Source organism: Aquarana catesbeiana, linkage group LG04 (genome assembly GCF_042186555.1).
Source record: "Aquarana catesbeiana isolate 2022-GZ linkage group LG04, ASM4218655v1, whole genome shotgun sequence".
Lineage (NCBI taxonomy): Eukaryota > Metazoa > Chordata > Amphibia > Anura > Ranidae > Aquarana > Aquarana catesbeiana.
The window spans coordinates 179,675,717-179,685,215 of NC_133327.1; positions in this window are offsets into that span (position 1 = coordinate 179,675,717).

The window sequence follows — 9,499 nt, forward strand, 5'->3', positions numbered from 1 at the left end:
CATGCCTGTGCTCCGTGAGATCTGTGAGAATAAACCTGATGATTTCAGGAACTTTCTCCGGATGACGGACCCCGTATTTCACCATTTGTTGGCTTTGCTGACCCCTTATATTAGCAGGCAGGATATCTGCATGAGGCAAGCCATCATTCCGGAGCAGAGGCCAGTCGCCACCCTGCGGTACTTGGCGACAGGGAGAAGCCTGCAGGACCTCAAGTTCTCGACAGGCATCTCTCTCCAGGCTCTGGGGATCATTATCCCAGAGACCTGTTCTGCCATCATCCAGGTCCTGTAGAAGGAGTATATTAAGGTAAGATTTATCCTTTAATATCACATTTTATTGTATTTATTGTTTGATAATATATTGTATTTCTTTCCTCATTCCCTAATTACCATGTTTTTCTGATAGGTGTACCTTATACTTTGGTCTTTAAAAACTCCCTCAAATAAATGTTATCTTGATGTTGGCCATGAATGTTTGTGTCTAATCTGCTTTCCCTGTTTATGTGCAAAATGATTTTTTTTTTCTTGTTTGACTCCACAGTTTCCTTCCAACCCACAGGAATGGCAGACTGTGGCCTCCCACTTTGCCCAGCGGTGGGACTTTCCTAACTGCGGAGGGGCAATTGATGGGAAACATGTCCACATCATCCCACCACCCAACTAGGGGTCATACTATTTCAACTATAAGGGGTTCAATAGTATTGTGATGTTGGCGGTGGTGTCGGCTACTTACGAGTTCCTGTATGTGGACGTGGGGAAGAATGGCCGGATGTCCGATGGTGGAGTCATCGCCCAGACGGAGTTCTACAGGCGTCTCCAGAATGGCAGCTTGGACTTGCAACCTCCAGAAGACAATGTGGAAGGACTCCCATTCGTCTTCGTTGCGGATGAAGCGTTTGCGCTGGGGGACCATCTTATGCGGCCATTCCCGATGAGGACCCTCACCCCGGACCAGAGGGTTTTTAATTTCCGGCTGGCCAGAGCCAGAAGAGTGGTGGAGAATACGTTTGGAATCATGGCCAGCCGGTTTCGCCTATTTCTTACACCCATACACATGGCGGAGTACAAACTGAATCAAATTATCCTGGCGTGCTGTGTTCTCCACAACTTTTTACAGCAACATTCTGCCAACTATGCTGGCTCAGTTGGGCCTGAGGCTGGAATTCAAAATGAACCAACCCTGACAGCCCTTGAAAGTGGCCGTCCTGGCTTGCCCCCCCTGAGTGCACGTGATGTCCGTCTAAGATACCTTGAATACTTTGCGGGTAGGGGGGCTATCAATATGCCAGACAATGTCTGAAACCTTGTTCAAATAAAAATAACATGTTAACTACTAAAATCTTTGGTGACATTTACTGCTTGTGTTTCTTTTAGCTGACCCTGACAGAAATGTGGTGAGTCCTGAAAACGGCGTGATTGTGTAACATTACAAAGCACTGTTGGGTGTTATTTACTAAAGGCAAAGACACTTTGCACTACAAGTGCAGTTGAAACTGCACTTGTAGTGCAAAGTGGATTCTCCCTTAGGAAATAACCCCCGTTGTCACTGAAAACACCAATTAGAGCACAACAAAAGTTTTGGAGCATTGAAACAATAATCCACACATTCTTGATTAACAATCTTTTTAATACCAGCACAATCACATGTGCATTTGTAAAAGGTTTTTAAAACAAACCAACATGTTTGTTGTATAACAATTTTTGGGGTCACATTAGAAAAAGTAGAAATGTCCATTTAAATTAAAAAAAGGCATGTTTCAAACCAACAAGAAAGACACAAATCTGGAACTTACAAAGTTCACATTTGGTAGAACTTGAAGGCAATATCAGACATGAGTATTTACAAACTGTGTTTGATATTGCGTTCAGATGGGGTGAAGTCACCCCTGGAAAAGCCAAATTTTGAAGATGCACACAAATTGCCGAATGTCAACATGTGCTAGCTGCCATCACGGGGGATCAAGGGACGTGTTTTGTGGGTGTAACCCCTTCCTCACAGCTACTTTATTATTGAGGAAGGGGTTGCACCCCCAAAACGCGTCCATTGATCTCCCGTGAAGGCAGATAGCACATGTTGACACACTGTGTGCATCTTCAAAATTTGGCTTTTCTATAATATGTAAAAAAATGGTCTAAATTTTAGGATCACAAAAAGCACAAAAAAGGGAAGGGATTTTGATTGGTTTTAAACTCTCCCTAAAACATCAATGATGTTCTTCATTTTTTTTAACATCATTGATGTTTTTCTGGATGTTTTCCAAGTCTCTATTACACCCCATGATCTCCCCAATCAGGATCTGGGCACTTTCAGAGGTGAAATGATCTGGATCCACAACATCACGATCACCTAAAAACAGAGAAACAAAAAAACACCATGTATTATAAATCTGCCGGCATCCATCTCCTACCTGAGCCTGTGGTCGCAGACACTCACCTGTTTTGGTGACTAGTTCCACCACATCTCCTTCCTCCTCCTCCTCCTGTTGGCTTTGGTGGGTCTCCACTTCTTCATGAGGTGGGGGGTCTCTGGTCTCCTCGGATGAGGGGTGTCCTCCGAGTCTTTTTTCCCCTATGTAAAAAAAAATAGGTATACTTAGCACACAGATATTTGATGGCAGAAATAGGAATATGAAACATTGCTTGGAAGTGGGGTACAATTGTCTGTTTTGGCAGAGTTCCAAGATGTAGAATTTTTATTGTCCTTTGTCAAGCTTCAATACTTTACCTGTTTTGTACAAGCTTCACAGATGGAGACACCCCTATAGTATACACCGGAGCACCTGTGTGGCCCACTAATAAAAAGGGTGTTCTTTTGTCCCACACTAGTGCTCCAGCGTCCAGATGTGAAAACTGCTGCTGAGTGTCCTCTCCTTACACAGAATCTAGTTTGAATTTCATTCTAGTTACAAACCCATCTACACAACCAAATTATTTTCAGACAAGTAGGCCATAAAAAATGTTGGCAAATGCATATGGCATATGGCCAAAACAATGGTGTTTTCTAGGCCAAACGAACAATGTTTTATACGAACAAATAATGTGCCCATGAACATGAAAGTTGCCATTTTAAACTGGACAACAGTTAAGAAAAGCACATGGAGCAGGACGAACGTAATAAACATAAAGAATAGGAACACAGGACAACTACTTACTTTTTTGCAGCACTCTCCTGATCCTTCTGTACTGCTCGTGCTCCCTTAATTTGAGGTCCGACCACCGCTTCCTGAGCTGATCTTTCGATCGTCGTACCCCGAAATTCCGGTGCAGACTTTTCACCACTTTCGCCATGATCTTGGCCTTTCGGACATTGGGGTTGGGGTAAGGTCCATACTTCCCGTCATAGTCGGCCTTCTTCAGGATAACCACCATCTCCAAAGTCTCCCCAAAGGACATATTTAATGCCTTAAATCGTCTCTTTCTGGATCGGGACGTTTCAGGCTCCGGGCTTTCCTCCTCCTCCTCCTCGTTGCTGTAATTAGCACGCACCTGCTGTGTCTCCGCCATGTGCTCTTCCCCCACTGCGCCGAACGAGAAGGGGTGGGGAATAGACTAGAAAGAACGTCAGGGGCGGGCGGAGTTTCACGCATGTGCAGTGTCTATAAAGCGTAACACGCGTGCGTAGTACGTACGATCTGTGAGCGGAGGCGCCGATCGTGATAACGAAGCTAAGATCTAAACTTGGGCCTATACTGTTTCTAGATTGAGGCCTATATTGTAACAAGGTTAGGAGAGTTTTGCCTGACATTAGGGTTTGTCTCGTGTTGCTCGTGTCTTGCAGATAAAATGGATGGCTTCAATGACCACAACTTCCTCCCCCTGTTCATAGACAAATACAGGGAGCTGCCCTGTCTGTGGCAGGTCAAACACCCGCATTATAATCATAAACAAAAGAGGCAGACAGCGCTGGAGAAACTGCTGGAGTTGGTGACGCCGGTGGTCCCCACAGCAACCATCCCCTATTTAAAAGCCAAAATTGGTGGCCTGAGGAGCACTTATCTTAGGGAGCACAAGAAGATCACAGATTCCCAGAGATCAGGAGCAGCAGCAGATGATGTTTATGTCCCCAGGCTGTAGTACTATGAGAGACTGCGATTTCTGTCAGACCAGACTGGAGTCAGGGAATCCCTCTACACTCTTCCTTCCACCCTATCTTCCACCCCAGCTGAGGCTTCCGATGTCCGACCTGGGACTTCCAGCCAGGAAGAAGTGAAGGAGCCCAGCTGGAGCCAGGTAAAGCATTCTTCTACAGATTTCTGGTCAATAAATAAATGATGTTTACTAGATTTTATTATTGATCACTAATTGCTGATTTATTAAAGTGTTTTACATATCAATAGACAGTAGTGGGCAAAAATAATTGGGACAAGAATGAAAAATGCTGGGCTCAGAATGATAGTCTGTTATATTTGTTAACATTCAATTTGCAACAATCATGATGTGAAAATTGTGTGTGATTGATGAATAAAAAAATAAAACTATGTCCCTTTTTCATACACAGGAAGACCTCAGCCAGGACGAGGCTGTGGAATGTGACACACAGGAGGAGGCTGTGGAATGGGGCAGCCAGGAGGAGGCGGGGCTAAGTGGCAGCCAGAAGAAGCCCTGGCCCAGTAGGAGCCTGACAGAATCGCAGGTTCCTCCCCTCCGCCTTCCAACCAAAAGACCCAGGAAGGGGAGTCACATACAGGATTCAGCACTCAGGCTGATTCAGGAGTCTTCTGCGTCCCTCAGAGCCACCTCCACTCCTGAAGAGGCCTTTGCCTGCATGGCTACCACCAAACAGCAGGGCATGCAGGAGGGCCAATGCCAGCTGTGTGAGGACCTTCTTTATAAAGTCTTAACTAAGGGGGTGAGGGGCGAAATCACACCCAATACCCACCTGAGTGAGTTAGACCATCCTCCTCCTCCTCCACAGCGTGGAAGGAAGCATGGAAGGAAGACCAGAGAGTGATGGCCTGGGTTCAGTCTGGTCTGGCAAAAGATGCAGTCTCTTGTAAGACCACAGCCTGGGGACACAGATGTTATCTACTGCTTTCATGATCTCTGGGACTTCTGGACCAGACTGTACTCCCTTACATATGGACTCCTCAGGCCACCAATTTTGCTGTAAAATAATTGATGTGTGCCCTGGGGGCCAAAGGCTTTGCCAATTTCTGCTGTTTCTCCAGCGTTGCCTCCCTCTTTGTTTGGTTGTGAGCCCTTAATAAAGGTTTTTTGTTTCAATTATACTCGCCTATGTGTGTTTCCCTTCAAAAAGGACAGTTTGTTTGTGAGGAGGCAGGTACATTTCAAAAATACAATGTGAAATTAATAAGGGACACCAACACCAACCAATCTCCTTGAGATTAAATAATACAAGATAATAATGGTGTTGTGGTAACTTGACACACAAAACATACACAAAAATATTCTGGATGTTAAATAACTAAAAAAAAAAAAAAAAAAAAAATCACATAAAAAATCACATCAGGCTTGAAAAAAAAAAACACAAAAAAAAATTATATAGATTTTTGGTCAGATGTGGCAAATCATAATATGTTGAGGGAATCACAATAAATAATAAAGAAATACGTTTGTGAGAAGTCTGTGTGAATATGAGCAGCAAAACTACTTCGTTCTAGCTGCATTATAAAGAAGAAAAGAGTGCGCTGTATTAAACAATTTTAAACACTGCAGCCTGACGAAAGTGCTCTATCCATTCTGAACGTTAATTTTACCAGACCGAGCTGTTCCATCTCGGAATTTCTTCTGAGCATGCGTGGCACTTTGTGCGTCGGAATTGTCCACACACGGTCGGAATTGACGCGATCGGATTTTGTTGTCAGAAAATTTTATAGCCTGCTCTCAAACTTTGTGTGTCGGAAAATCCGATGGAAAAAGTCCGATGGAGCCCACACACGGTCAGAATTTACGACAACGCGCTCCGATCGCACATTTTCCGTCGGAAAATCCGACCGTGTGTACGGGTATTAGACTGCAGAAGGTGATTGGTCTGGATTTATGCCTGGAAAGAGTACCTTTGATAATATCTGCCACCTATATCTACATATCTATAAAGCTGCTACTACAAAACGCAGTGGGTTGGTACTTTCTTTAGATGTGCAAAAAGGATTTGATGGCCATTTTTGTGGGAAACTATGTCTCATATGGGCCTTGGGTCATGCTTTATTCAATAGGTCCTCCTTTTGTATACCAATCCAAGGGCTAGAGTGCGTACTAATAAAGATATATCCCCGGCCTTTTCCTAGTGGAAAGGTGCGAGGTAGGGATTCCCCTTCTCACCACTTCTGTTCCCATTTGCGATTGAGTCATTGCCTCCGGCTGTGTGTCAGACATCAGCTGTGGGGTCCATCCGATATGGTCTCCTGGAACAGAAAATTTCTCTATATGCAGATTATGCTCTGCTGTATCTTATGCGTATGGTACTGAAGCTTCCTTTAATAACCTGATGAGGGTGGTGGAGGAGTTTAGAGAGGTCTCTGCTTGGATGGAACAAATCTCTGGCTTTTCCTATTGGCACTACTTTGTCTTATGATTACTTATATTGATCAAATGTACACACTTTTCGATATCTAGGCATCCAAAATCATACTGATATCTCCAAATTTGAAGCCCTTAATGTTGCCCCATGGAAGCTAGGCTTCATACTTGGTCTTCTTTGCCACTTAATTTGAATGGTCATATCAACATTTTTAAAATTATATTTTTGCCAAAATTCTTGTAGAGCAGCCCCTAAGAAATCCATCCCCTCCTCTGGAATGGGGCACAACCACGTATAGCCAGGTCCTCTCTACAGGCCCCCAAATCTGATGGAGGTCTGGCCTGCCCGAGAGGGTGGAAAACTACTCTCCTCGACTGCGTCAGGGGTGTCACCTCATGCCCCATTGTGGTTCAGTCCAAACTTCCCTGAGTTCTGTGGCAACCCCAACTTGACCTGGTGAGGTCACCTTGGTGTCACCCATGTCTCTCACGTTTTTACAAACAACCTTTTTGTTTCTTTTGAGGACTTGAAGGGCTGTCATGGAGTGTACAATAAGTTCTTTTTTAAATATCTGTTTTTCTTCTGCGCCATCTGGACACAGTTTGGGACCCTGATCCTGGAGCCCACTGAATCTTCACTGGAGGTGTTACTTTCTTACCCAGATATCTCTCAGTTAGTCACTATTTACAACTGCCTTCAGTTAACTGGGCTAACCCTTTGCAGATCTCCCATCGCAAAATGGCTTGTGTTGGTACCCGGGCTTTCTGAAGAAGGTTGGGATGAAGCCACTGAGGTTTGTTTTCAAGATATTATTAGCACAGCTGATAGTCTTATTCAATTTAAGTTTATCCATCATCTTCACTACGCCCCAGCCAGATCGGCTTGCATGGGGTTTGGGTCTGCAGCCATTTGTCCCCGTTGTGGACTTGGGAGTGCAGACATTGTCCACATATTTTGGGTTTGTCCATTGTTGTTTAACTATTGGTGGGATTTGTCTTCCTTCTTTGAAACTACTCTTCATCTTCCAATGCCTTCAGACCCCGGAAGTTGGACTTTTAGGTGTCTTAAATGACTTTGTTCCTCATACTCATGCTTGTATCCTGATCCAGCTGCTTTTGTTTCATGCATGTAAATATAATTCTGCTGCACTGGAAAAATGCTGTCTCACCTTCCGTCCAACAGTTCTTCATTTTAGTTAATGCTGATTAGGGATGAGCCGAACACCCCCCTGTTCGGTTCGCACCAGAACATGCGAACAGGAAAAAAGTTCGCTCGAACACGCGAACACCGTTAAAGTCTATGGGACACGAACATGAATAATCAAAAGTGCTAATTTTAAAGGCTTATATGCAAGTTATTGTCATAAAAAGTGTTTGGGGACCTGGGTCCTGCCCCAGGGGACATAGATCAATGCAAAAAAAGTTTTAAAAACGGCCGTTTTTTCAGGAGCAGTGATTTTAATAATGCTTAAAGTCAAACAATAAAAGTGTAATATCCCTTTAAATTTCGTACCTGGGGGGTGTCTATAGTATGCCTGTAAAGGGGCGCATGTTTCCTGTGTTTAGAACAGTCTGACAGCAAAATGACATTTGGAAGGAAAAAACTCATTTAAAACTACTCGCGGCTATTGCATTGCCGACAATACACATAGAAGTTCATTGATAAAAACGGCATGGGAATTCCCCCCAGGGAAACCCCGAACCAAAATTAAAAAAAAAAAAATGACGTGGGGAGGTCCCCCTAAATTCCATACCAGGCCCTTCAGGTCTGGTATGGATATTAAGGGGAACCCCGGCCAAAATTAAAAAAAAAAATGACGTGGGGTTCCCCCTAAATTCCATACCAGACCCTTCAGGTCTGGTATGGATTTTAAGGGGAAACCCGCGCCAAAAAAAAAAAAAAAAAACGGCGTGGGGTCCCCCCAAAAATCCATACCAGACCCTTATCCGAGCACGCAACCTGGCAGGCCGCAGGAAAAGAGGGGGGGACGAGAGTGCGGCCCCCCCCCCTCCTGAACCGTACCAGGCCACATGCCCTCAACATTGGGAGGGTGCTTTGGGGTAGCCCCCCAAAACACCTTGTCCCCATGTTGATGAGGACAAGGGCCTCATCCCCACAACCGTGGCCGGTGGTTGTGGGGGTCTGCGGGCGGGGGGCTTATCGGAATCTGGAAGCCCCCTTTAACAAGGGGACCCCCAGATCCCGGCCCCCCCCTGTGTGAAATGGTAAGGGGGTACTTACCCCTACCATTTCACTAAAAAACTGTCAAAATAGTTAAAAATGACAAGAGACAGTTTTTGACAATTCCTTTATTTAAATGCTTCTTCTATCTTCCTTCATCTTCTTCTTCTTCTGGTTCTTCTGACTCTTCTGGTTCTTCCTCCGGCGTTCTCGTCCAGCATCTTCTCCGCGGCGTCTTCTATCTTCTTCTCCTCGGGCCGCTCCGCACCCATGGCATTGGGGGGAGGCTCCCGCTCTTCTCTTCATCTTCTTCTTCATCCTCTTCTCTTCTTCATCTTCTTCATCTTCATCTTCTCTTCTTTTCTTCTGCGGGCCGCTCCGCATCCATGCATGGAGGGAGGCTCCCGCTGTGTGACGGCGTCTCCTCGTCTGACGGTTCTTAAATAACGGGGGGCGGGGCCACCCGGTGACCCCGCCCCCCTCTGACGCACGGTGACTTGACGGGACTTCCCTGTGACGTCACGGGGAATGCCACAGGGAAGTCCCGTCATGTCCCGTGCGTCAGAGGGGGGCGGGGTCACCGGGTGGCCCCGCCCCCCGTTATTTAAGAACCATCAGACGAGGAGACGCCGTCACACAGCGGGAGCCTCCCTCCATGCATGGATGCGGAGCGGCCCGCAGAAGAAAAGAAGAGAAGATGAAGATGAAGAAGATGAAGAAGAGAAGAGGATGAAGAAGAAGATGAAGAGAAGAGCGGGAGCCTCCCCCCCAATGCCATGGGTGCGGAGCGGCCCGAGGAGAAGAAGATAGAAGACGCCGCGGAGAAGATGCTGGACG